The following is a 12839-nucleotide window of genomic DNA, read 5'->3' as shown; positions in this document are numbered from 1 at the left end:
AACTGATGGCGCACCCCCCCCCCCCCCCCTCCCCGAAGTCTTTAGTACTGCACATTTATTTATTAAAAGACATTAAAAACATGTTTATACATTAATGTCTCTAGTTCATGGCTTTCTTGCATTTCTAGCAGTGATGGCGCCCAGTGCGCCCCTATCGGTGAGGGTAGTTCATTACGTTTACGCGACACTTAAAATAAAGAATAATTGCATTAGGCTGACAAAACTAAACGAATCATCGGTTTATTTTTTAATCCTTTTTCCGCATTCGCCAACCGTGTTCCTAGGAGGCGGTGGGAATCCACAGTAGGGTGGATGGGGGTCGATGATCTTGCTCATATCCGTGCATGTGTCCAGCCAGTGGGACTGGGTCTGGACGAAGGCGTTCTGCGCTAAAGTGCGATGCTAAATCTGTCATGTCGCACGCTTGCTCGCTCGCAACTGAGGCTTTGTTTTGTTCACGTTTCTCAATATGGGAACTCACCGGATTGCTTCTGCCACTTCATTTTTGTATCAGTTTGGTCAACGCACAGCGTATGTAAAGGCATGACAAAACATTTATTTGCAGTTCATGCGGCTCCCTCTAGGTGGTGCCCTTGATGCTTACCACAGAACAGACAGGGATGAGCTGGCGTGGTCCGCAATGTCATAATAACCAGGCTGTCACTGCGGCGCTGCCTCGTGAGCCGAGCAACAGGTGGAAGCCATCAAACTGCAGGTGCTGGTGATTACATGACAGTGCCGCGGCCGGCGAGCGCGGTTTTGTTGCAGCGAGGCAACAGAAAATGCATGAGCGCTGTGACTCGTAATCACCGTCCCGGCGTGCGCCGTCTCCTCAGCGAGGCGGGCGACGCGTTCAGGACAGTCGGGAACGAAACGTCTGTCCAAGAAGAGCAGACACGTTTTCAGTCGGGCTCTACTCTGTTTGACTTGGATGTTGTTTTTGTGTATTTCAGCCCCCGTCTGACAGACGTCTGCAGAAACTGTCGGGACCGAAGGACGCTCGTGATGCGCCGACGAGCCAGATTGGAAGCGAAGACTAACTATGACGATGACACGGTTATCAGAGCCGTGGTGTTTCTCCTCTTTTAATGGAGGTTATTTCCTACTTTTCTGGATGGGAACGTCTCACATTAAACTGGCATCTACAAACATAATTCAAGCTTCAAATGGAAAACCAGCTCATCGGCTATAATTGAACACAAACAGAAGGCCCTTCAGCAGATTTATTCCATGTCAGAATAAATCTGCAGATTATCCTATCTGTCCTTTCATGTGTTCTCCTCTGAAACTGTTTAATACTTTTTCATATTTTGTTTTTAAACTAAATTCATGTAGCCTCTTCTGGTTATTTTCTCTCTCTCTTAATAGGAACGATAGTTTCAAGTGCAAATGTGAAAATTCCGTTGCGTTTTGTGTGTCTGTTTAAAGGACAACGGTGCTCCGAGCCAATGAAAATGCAACAATTAGAAAACAATGTGAAAACAGCTCCCAGGGTGTCCCAGAGTCCTCCGGCTCTGCTGTCGTGTAAACGGGAGGAAACGCAACTTTCTGAACGAGCTTGGTCTCCAGCTCTGCGTCGACGACAGAAGTGCTCCGACTGTGTGTGGTTGCATTACAAAAACATACAACAGCGCCCACCCGTGGCCCGACAGGGCAACTACACCGTTTTTGCCATTTCTACACAAAGCGTAGTGAGTCATTACTGCCACCCAGTGGACAGAAGTGACATTGATTAACTCTTACATGTTGCACCTTTCAATACACATGTCTGTTCATGTGTTCATGGTTCTTATTTAGTTGTCTGTTTATTCTAAAAGTGTCCTTTCAAAACAAAACAAAAAAAAGTGAATGAACAATGTTTTTGCCAAATTAATTTATCAATGAAATAGAAAACATCCTGAAATATTGACTGATTGATTGATTAACTGATCAATAATTCATAACTTGTTCTACATGGAAAGTTTCTTTGTTGCAGCAGCAAGTGGACAGTAATAATGAATACCAACACCAATAATAATGATAAATCATAAAATCAACAACAGTAACGGGATAAAGGTCACAGTATTTCACTGTAAAGTTGGTCGTGATTTCATTGAATAACAGATTGATTACTTAATAATTAAATTATTAGGGAATGAAACTTAAAGAGATTTAAGTGTACCAGATGTAGATGACAACCTGGGAGTTTTTCTTCTTCTTGGTACTAAAGGGATCCATCCATCCATCCATCCATCCATCCATCCATCCATCCATCCATCCATCCATCCATCCATCCATCCATCTATCCTCTTTCCTGCTTCGTCGGTTCAGGTTCTCCTTAAATGTGGACTAAAGTTTTACACTTTGTTAGCAAATTAGTCTGGTTTGATCAGTTTTATCCACCTAAACCTGCTAGATTTGTGGGAAAAAAATCACAATATTGATCGAAATAGGCGGACTGTGTTATTACAGAATTTTCTTTTACTTGTTTTCCCATATTATTTTTAGAACAGTAGGCCTCATAATCTCTACACATTTTAAAAACTGTATTTTTTAAATGATCCTGTTGTATTACTGTGGTGAATAATAATCTCAAATCATATTTATATATGTGCACATTTCATGTTTTAATTGTCATAATATATCTTATTTATTATGGATGTTCCAGTTTTATTATACAATTGGATAATTTATGATCATAACTACAGCTATAGATAAGTCAAATACTGCTTAATATATCAGTGTCAAGTCTCCGTTTGGGATTATTTAGTGTTAAATCATTCAATCCATATGTGTGCGTTTTTTTGTTTTTTTTCTGTATTCCAGATAACGATTTAATGTTTCGTTTCTCCATTTGAATAAGTAACAGATCTCAGATCAATAACTGATGTCGTAACCATTCATGTACCATCCATAATCCACAGATAGGAGCCGTATTTAAATGACGAGGCAGTGTTCATGATGCTTTGGAAAGCGAGACATCTCGGAGGGTTTTAATGGACCTGGCTGGTGAATGGAGCAGCTGCCCACTCACCCTGGAGGAGGAGGAGACCGTCACAGCATCCCGAGGGCTTTAATTCACATCGGCGCCACATATTTAGAAGTAACTCAAAGGTGCATCTTTTTACTGCACAGACTTTAAAAAAAACAAAAAAAAAAGCTCTCTCTTTAAAAAAAAACCTGCCTCTTGGAGTTTTCTGCACATTTACACTATCAGAGGTAGGAAATGTAAACACTTCACTGTGTGAGCACTTCTTTGTAAAGGTGGAAACTTTCTGTGCGACCTCGAGGAGAGAATGCATTTTTTTTTCTTTCTTTATGAGCCGTGGGGCCGTTGTTTCTTTATTCTTGCCTTCTGATCCTCTACCGCGTCGCTCAGTGAAGAGATACTCCGAGACCCTGCATGTCACATTGAGCCATACAAATACTTTACAATAAAAATCTATTTAAGTATTTTTTTTTTTTCTCAAGCTGTAAAGCTGAGGGAAGAATCAGACTTTATTTTTTAACTCAGGAAAAAAAAAATCTCTGCTCCTAACTCACCACGGGACTGTACATGCTCTGTACTTATTACAGAGCAATCGATGTTTTACAAGGAGCGGGGGTTACTGTATTTCAGCCGGTGGGGATTAGGAGCTCCTATGGAGCTGATACCTCACAGGGGCCACAGGATGGTGGTGTGGGTGGGTGGTGGGGTGTGGGTGGTGGGGGGGGGCTGACAAGCGCTGGGGAATAAATCAATAGCCGGCGTGCAGTGATAAATCCTCCCAGCTCCAATGACCGACTGGCCCTCACACCCGCGCACACAAAACAATCTCAGTCCCTCCGTGTCACAACAGCCAAAAGTTATCACGGCCATGGATCACCGGCACGCTGACGTGTCAAAGCCAAAGTCGGCTCAAAGTCCGGATAAGAAAAGAAGCGGCACAACTCGGTGTGTGGAGACCAAAGATTTTCAGATAGAAAGATAATATTGATTTTTTTTCTTTTTTTTTTCTAAACTGTCAAATATCTAAAATAAGCAATAACAACGACACTTACCATCATCAACCATCTTCCTGGACAAGTGAGAATATTTGATTGATTTTGTATTACTTTTAAACTCCGTTTACACAACATTTGACAAAAGCTTCACACAAAAATTTTGGGAACAATTTGTTTAATATTGAGAATAACCAACTTATTTTTTTAAAAATCTTGTAATTCCATTTTCGACCACAAGGTGGTACAACCGACTTCTCCTTCTTTTTGGGAAATGTTCTTAGTTAAGCAATCCCAAACAAAACTGGATTTAAAAAATAGCATAACTATATATACTTTCAAATGATAAGACAATTGGAAAGATTACTTAACAGCGGTTTACCGTGCAACAAAACATACATAATTATTTTACATTTTACTAACTGACCACTGACAAACTGTATTTCCCCTGTGAACTATATTAATTTATTTATTTCAGCCTAACTGAGAACTATTTAATTACATGATGAAAATGTCCATATTTTCCCACAATTGAACAATTACTTAATTTACAATATTACAATCTCAACATTAAGTGAATTTCAATTAAATGTTCTGGTGCAAAATATAGTGAAATGTCCCCCCCAAAAAGAAAGATCCTATAGTTGTTGCATTCTGCATTATTTTACAAACCCACCCTGACGGCGTGGCTTTGAAGCTCGTTTGATCTTTCATGACAATATCAGCTCAGTTCTCAGAATTGTGTTTTGTCTGCTTTTGTGAAGAACTTTGCTAAGAAAAACTAAATGTCTTCTTTCTTTTGGCCGAAGGACCTTTACGTTTGACACCCCTGATCTAATGGGACATGCATCGAAGAAAATTTGCCATTTAGTCATTTTTTTGTTTATGTTACTTTATATCTGAGACTTCAATGTTTAATTTCAACAACAAAATAGTATTAACTTGTGTTAGAGGCTCATGATATTTTTTGCATTGCTTTTATCATTTGATTATTAAACCATACATAGATAGTATAAATGTCTAAATAGTTGCCATAGACACAGATGCACTTGCTCACTGTTGCCACCCGATGGCCAAAAGTAGCATCACTTGTGTTTTCCACACTGCCTCTTTAAATTAACATGTATATATGTACATGTTGGACTCATTGAGTCACAGCAGCCATAAATCCCACCTGGTTGACGCTTGTATTTCCAGGCACTATAAATCCTGATTCCGGAGACAACGGAAGCCTTCGGCCACATCGTAACTGCATCCAGCATCCGGTGGCTGGACTGTGCGACACTGACTCGTGGTGACAGATTGAAGAACAGTGTAGTGGCAGCAGTGATGGCTTGATCTGTCCAAACACATCGACTCTTCCCAGCTTCAGCCGAGAGCAGAGATAAATGTCTGAAACGGAGACGAACGCAGTCTGCCCGCTCCAGAAACACAGAAGAAGTCAAGGCTGTCAGCGGCAGATGGGTTGGTTCTGGCGCGTCGACGTGGCGTTCAGGCGGCGCCGGTAGCTGTTTGAGAAATCAATAATATCCAAACAGTCTGTATCCGTGCAAAGGATCATATCTGCGGCACACGGATCCACGTAGGGCCTTTTTATTTTTTTCTTATCAACTACAACGTAACTAACACCATAAACTATCAGGAAATATGTTTTTATCTTTCTTTCCTGCGTGCGAAGCCCCCCACCCCCCCATTCATAAATTTGCCGCACTATGAAAACAGATTGGCCCGGGTTTTAGTGCAGCGCGGTGTTGAGGGGTGAGAAGGGAAGCTGCAGTGTTCTCAGGAATGATAAAGTGTTGTACGTTCACACGGCTGATGCATTTTTTATGTTCAAAACCAGAGGGGCTTTCTCACCTTCAATTTTAAAAGTGTTTACTCAGCAGCAGTTCTGCGAGCTGATAAAATAAGTTGGGGCAGCTGAATTAAAAATGATTCTTTGGCGGAGAGTCTGTCCCCAAAACAAGCCCCGGCGGACCCTGGATACTCGTGGTAATGCGATTGGGGGAAGGGAAAAAATAAAAAAATAAAAAAAAGGTCCTGGTTCAACAAGATCCAGACCTGGAACGGTAAATTTTATCTTCTGTTGGTTTTTTTTTTCTTTTTCTCTTCATGTGGCATGCATGTGTGTGTCATAAAACACCCAAAAAATAAACACCAAAACAGGAAATAAAAAGAAATATCAAAGAAACATGGAATTTAGGCGTTTTTGGCCAAAAACAAACTGAATAAAATGAATTAAACATGAAGATACATTAAAAATACACAAATAAACCAGTTAATCCTGAAAAAAACCATTATGATCTGAGCAAATATGAAGAAGTTTAATGATGGCTCAGATTAATGTAGTTTAAAGAATGCACAAACAAACAATTCCTGACAAATAGAAAATATTCAAACTTAACTCACTTTGAACCAAAGCAGTAAAGGCAGCATTTTGTAATATCTTAACCTAATCCCCCCACCCCCCAAAAAAACAAAAAACTCCTGTAGAATCACTTATATAAGGGCTTCTCAGTAGCTACATGTCATTTTAACAGGTTACCAGGTAGATGGACAATCACAACACTGTTCATGACTCCCAGTCCATTTTCTAATGTGACTTTACTATTTCATTTTATTTAACCAGGAATAAAACAAGATCAAGACTTTTTTTGCATATGTAACCAAATACGAGATTACGCAACAGTTAAAATGATTACTCTCTGTAAAAAGCACTTAGAAATGACTGCATTTGGTGCTATATGAATAAAGTTGAATTGGATATCAGCTCAACTTATTAATATTACAAAATGTGGATTGTTACGATTTGCGCTTTATTTTCAAGATGTGCTTCGCTGTCCGAGGTTTCAGTTTCACTGGTGCCCCTGTTAACTGGTGACTTCTGCCACCAGCCAGTAGCAGCAACTGACGTTAACATGAGACAAACAAACGGTACGATACGGATTTTGGTCGTGTTTTTCACATCTGCTGTGAAAAGGGGACACTTGAGGAAGCCTGTCACCAGTTAACAGGGAAACCAGTTAGTCCGAAACACCGGCGGTATCCGTTGCTCCGCGACCTCTCTATACTCGTAGCTCTTGCTGAATCCTCTGGTCGCCACCAGACGAAGAAACGCCCGCACATCGTTGCTGCTCCGCTGGGATTTATTTCTGTGCGTCTTTCTCTGTTTGCGAGCGCTCTTGTTGTGATTGGGTTTAAAAAAAATGGCGGGTAAATGAGACGCTCCCCTGACTCATCCGTGTCGTAACGCGCCGGCCAATCAGCGGCCTGCCGTCTGCCGACGTCACATTTTCTACTCGCTTGGAACCTCGGCCGAGCGGGTCCCACGAATGTACCTGGTACCAGGTACTATTATGTTGTGGAAAATAGTAAAAGGTGAGTTGAGTAGGTAGAAGTGGAAAAGAGCCTTAAGTGTTGCTTCATTTGTCTTGAATTGCCACTTGGGGACAAATAAATGATGGAAATGAGTGTGTGGCTTTTCTTCATGTAACCTGGTTTATTCCCACATTTGCCGGGATCCAGCTGAACGACGACAGAAGATTCATTGAATCAACTTTTTTATTGATCTGATGTGATGTCTTTCTTTCATTTTGATGGCTTCCTGTATTTTTCATAGTTTCCGCCTCCATCCAAACCCAGCAGAATATTTTAACTCGAAGATTAAAGTCATCCAAACCGGACACTCGCAAAAAGTTACACCGTCAAAAAGCAAAGAGTATAAAAAATAAATACATACAGTTTTCTGTCACATTTGGCACCAAATAAAAAAACTCCACTCGGAGGACGAGGAGTAATACTCTCCTGTTGGAACGCGTCCCCTCGACGGCCGCCCCGGGTCAACGCCGGCCCTCCCCTGGGGGGGGGAGAGAGAGGCGGGGGGGTGGATTTCACCGTGAGCAAGATGGAGCACATGTTGGCCTGGGCGTGTGCCGGCCTCGCGGAGCCAGCCTCACTCCGCTGAATTATTTACAATGATGTATAGGCCTCGCTGCTGGGAAGCCGTTCGGTTTCTGGCCGCAGCCTCCGATCTGTTTTCCAAGAAGGATCCGTCAGCAGCAGAAATAGAGAAAAAAAAAGAGAAGAAGTGGAGTTGATGTGTGTTTTGGATCCTCACTTTGTGTGTGTGTGTGTGTGTGTGTGTGTGTGTGTGTGTGTGTGTGTGTGTGTGTGTGTGTGTGTGTGTGTGTGTGTGTGTGTGTGTGTGTGTGTGTGTGTGTGTGTGTGTGTGCAGGAGTTTCAGACACCTGAAGAGAAAGGAGCTCCGGCAGGATATCGAAGCACACGTATGATTATTATTGGATTAGAGGAACAATGAGTCCCGAAGACAGGCAGACAGGAAACTGTGTGTGTGTGTGTGTGTGTGTGTGTGTGTGTGTGTGTGTGTGTGTGTGTGTGTGTGTGTGTGTGTGTGTGTGTGTGTGTGTGTGTGTGTGTGTGTGTGTGTCTCTGGACATTCAAACTTTGTGGTCTTAACTGCATTCCCAGGCTTCATTTCAACATGAGGAAATGCAATAAACAGAAATTATCGGACTTCATGTTATGAGAACAACCATTTATCATCTCTTTATGATGGATTTTATATGTTCAGAGCGAGAGATGAAAGTGATCCTGATTCATTTTTGTTTTGTTTCGTAGCTGCGTGCTGGGAGTTTGAATCTGTTGTGCAATATAATATTCAACTTTTAAAGCGATGAAACAGACAGACTTTATTTAGTGGATTTATATATTAATGTCACAGTTTATTATTCTTTATATTGCCATAATGGGATTTATTGTGTCAAGGCTTAAATTGTTAAAGCCTGGGATTTATTTACAGTTTATCATGGAAATACTGGAGAAATCTGATTTTTTTAAGTTGGTATTAATTTTATTTTATGGGTTTAAAAAGTTTTTTTTAATGTGTTTACCATGTTTTTAAAGTCAATAAGAACACGAATGACACAAAATGCACTGTAAAGTGAAAAACGAACTCAAAGTATTATAGTATTTGCAATTCAAACCATTAAAATTGTCTCAAAATAGAATTAGGATGTGTTGCAATAAAGTTGACTTTCCTCTTGATAACACGTTTTATTTGTATACAAATTAAGTATATAAGATAAAATAAAATAAAAATATAGGCTGATCTCCTGCAGACACAATCCTGCGACCGTGTGATAAAGATGTGTAATTTTATTTGGTAAAATCAGAGCCGGGCTGTGTATACTTTAAAGAAAAAAAAACGAACTTATTTGTTAGAAAACATGGCCTCGCCCCCTCGACTTCACTCAGGATTTGTGGTTTATGCTTGTAGGGTGCCGAGGTTAAACTTGATGCAGGGATTTGTGGGATTTTATGTTCATGAAACTAAAGGATGCAGACGTCTCAGGAAGGATCCTTCTAATCTCTGATTTGCTCAAACTAAGAATATAATACAGAATTACAAGATGAAACCAAACAGTGCAAGAAAGGAAAGAAGCCCAATGGACTTATTGTACATGAAACCCTCCCCATCATAAAGAAAGAACTTATATATAGTTTTATATATAATTGTCTTCTGTCCATTGCACACCCAATATGTTACTGTTATTTTCTGCAATGTATTTTCCACATTATTTTGCACATTTTTGATATTGCGGCACTATTTCATCTTATAGTCCTATGTTTTTATTCTTTAATTCCGTTATGCCTGCACCCCGCTAGACAAAGAAACAAATTTAATTTTCATGTGAAAGCATGAAAATGACATATAGAGAGTCCTTGAACCTTAATGGAAATAGAAAAAAAAGGATGAAAGAACAAAATTCAGAGAAAACAAACAAAGGAATTAATTAAAAAAAAAAAACAGTCACTGCATATCAGTGGAATCGTATTTAGAGATAATTAGATAGTTTAGCCTCAAAAAGACCAATTTGTCCAGAGAGTTTTTTCTTCCTTGTTGGAGTGAAGGTCTGATAACGACAGTAAAACCTTGTGAAACGTGTCCGGAAGGTCGTGTTTATTATTTATGAATTCATACATAACTGTTTGTTGGATATTAATAGACAAAACTTCCTAAACATTGCTGCCGCTGACTCTTTGAGTATTTCATTAAATCGAGTAGGATGTGAGGCAGCCCGGACAATGTCACACGATGAGAGGTTTGCATATATTTAACTATGGTACTAGTGGCATTAGACTAAATGAGATCGACTTCTGATCAAACCACAGGTCTTCATCGCTCCTCATGACAGCCCGTCTGTTGACTTTCTACATCGTTAACTAGTCATTTTGGTGTCGTGATATTCAGTGTGAGTGTGTTCATCTGGTATCTGCAGCCAAACGCCTCATTTGTGGAAAGTTAATATTTGTAAATGTTAAGTTTCTTGTTTTTTTTTATAAATTACCGTTTCAGTCCAGGAGAGGGCAACTAACTTTTCCAAACGGCCAAATGAAACATGAGAACGACTGTACAGTTAACAGCCGAGACTTAAGTTGACTTTAGTTTTGCTCCATGTGAAGTACTGTATGTCTTGATAAGAAGCCGCTTTCTACGCAATTCTTTTGAGCTTCTGCTTTTTTTCATGGCATTTATGATGAAAATATTTTCCAAATGTGGAGTTCAGTAGCAAAATTTTTCATTAACTGTCTTGTATTTATTTATTTTTTAATGTGGAAAGACAATTGCTAGTTAATGGAGACATAACCAATAATGTAATAATGGCCAGTAACGTAACAGATTTGACCTTTCTTAAAAAAAATAAAATAAATGGGGGCCAAAAACACCTACAAGAGGCTTCAATTGGGTCAAACCAACAAGCAAATGATTTAAAAAAAACAAAAAAAACAACACATTTCTTAAGAGCAGCAGCTACCACACAACACTGAGACCCCAGCTGAGATATCGGTGATGCTGCCATGAAAGATGACGAACTAGAATTAACCTCAAACCTAAAACATGCATAAACTAACAGCAGACATATTCATTTTTTTTTTTTTATGATTGCGGTCATTTCATTGTTTGGTTTTGTGAAACTATACACATTTGCGTCTTGTGTACTTCGCGCCACAACAAAGAAAAACTTTAAAGTTCAAGGTCAAGAGTTATTACGAACTGTTTTACCACTCGAGATGAAATCGGCCCCTGAACTAAAATGTCTTTGACTCCGCTGATCCAACAGGAATCCTCTTGTTGTGTATACAGTACTTGTTGATTTTGAGGACCAGCTTCAATTGGATTTTCACCAAATGAGCTTTTCGCCTGTTTTGCAAAAATTCCGGGTCCCCGTTGATGAAATAGAACACATTTTCCACCATCCAGTTTCTGTGTTGTCCCTCCTCTTCATCTTGTGCCTGGATTCATTTATCTGCCTCAGCGTCTGCGGCAAAACCTAAAGCGATTTTTTTTTTCTTTTTTTTTTCTTTCTTTCTTCATCTCATCGCCCCTAAACTATTGTGTTGGTTTTGATGCAGTGGCACAATTTAGTTATTGACGGAGTGAAAAAGAGAAATTAGGTCACAGGAATGTGGAGCGCGAGCCGTTACTCAGGACACACAAAGAGCGTCTTTAGCTTCCCGACGGTTTATCTTCCAGCCCGTTTGAAGCCGGGCCGTTTCAGGTCGTTGGCATTCAGGCGCTGATGAACAACAGAGACGGTTACTTAGTGTCTGCGGTTGACTGACGGCTTCCATTAAAGTAAATTTTGCGAGTTAACTTTAAAAGATGGATATTGATTGATCTTGTTTTTTTTTTTTTTTTTTAAAGTCTTCATGCGTGTGATTGAAACTGCTCAATCGCTCCTGGTTTCCTGGCCCGAATGTGAGTCATTGTAAGCTCCCCCGAGGAGAAATGCGCCGGTTTGAAGCCCAGATCAAGAGGAATAAAAATAACACACATACAAAAAAAAAAATAATAATAAAAAAACATTTCGCATTGAGCCGTTTCCAGGCTTTTCGGTCGCAACTGATTGCGGTTTAAAAGAATGGACAGACCATTTGAGTTCTTGGTGAGACGACAGTACAAAGGCACGTCTGGAAAGATGACTTTCTCTACGTGGAGGTTTTCTCATTCGAGGCGCCGTCCTCATATTGTACGTCGAAACTGTCAGCCACAACCACATATGCTGAGCAGCAGGCATGAAAAGCCCCTCTCCACTTCACTAAACCTACGTGTAAAACAACTTTTAACAATGGCAAGTCAAAAACTTTGGCAAAGAATGATTTAGCATTTGCAAAATGTAGCGTAATTACATTTCCAGAGGGGATGGAGCGATGGTGGGGAGTACTGTGATGAGACAAGTTCAAATATTTCTCACCTTTTAGGTCTTTTATTGTTTCTCTCAGCCAGAATTTTAGCAACGTTGAGCTGCTCAGTGGCTAAATATGAAGCCAGCTGGTCGATGGTGGGACGGGCACATAAAGTGGTTCATTGGTCCACTTTCAGGGTCGTGGGCCTTCGCCTAGGCAATTATTTAAAGGGGTCATAATGCAAAATTCAGAAATCAAACCCTATGTAGTGTCATCGGGGGTTAAGCCAATCCCAATCAAGATAGGCTTCTGGAAACCCATATCATTGAGTAAATTCAAGTTCAAATTGATGCATGTGTATTTCTATGTGTATGTAGATAGATAGATAGATAGATAGATAGATAGATAGATAGATAGATAGATAGATAGATAGATAGATGTTTTGACTTGTTTGGAATCGGTCAGAGGCACAAAACATCAACATTAGAAAACAAGCGCTGACTAGAGTTTCTCCCAAAAGGTTTTCTCCCGGTTTCCTCCCGCGCGTCTTACAAAGTCGTGAGCGAGGAGGTGGAGCGGCGTTATGAGAAGATAATGCGAAGAGATTGAGCCATCCGGCGAGCATGACGCCGCCCGCGGGCTGCACTTCTTGATTACCAGCCGCTCGCCGC

The sequence above is a fragment of the Lipophrys pholis genome, assembly GCF_963383615.2.
Source record: "Lipophrys pholis genome assembly, chromosome: 21".
NCBI lineage: Eukaryota > Metazoa > Chordata > Actinopteri > Blenniiformes > Blenniidae > Lipophrys > Lipophrys pholis.
This window is presented reverse-complemented; position numbering follows the sequence as displayed.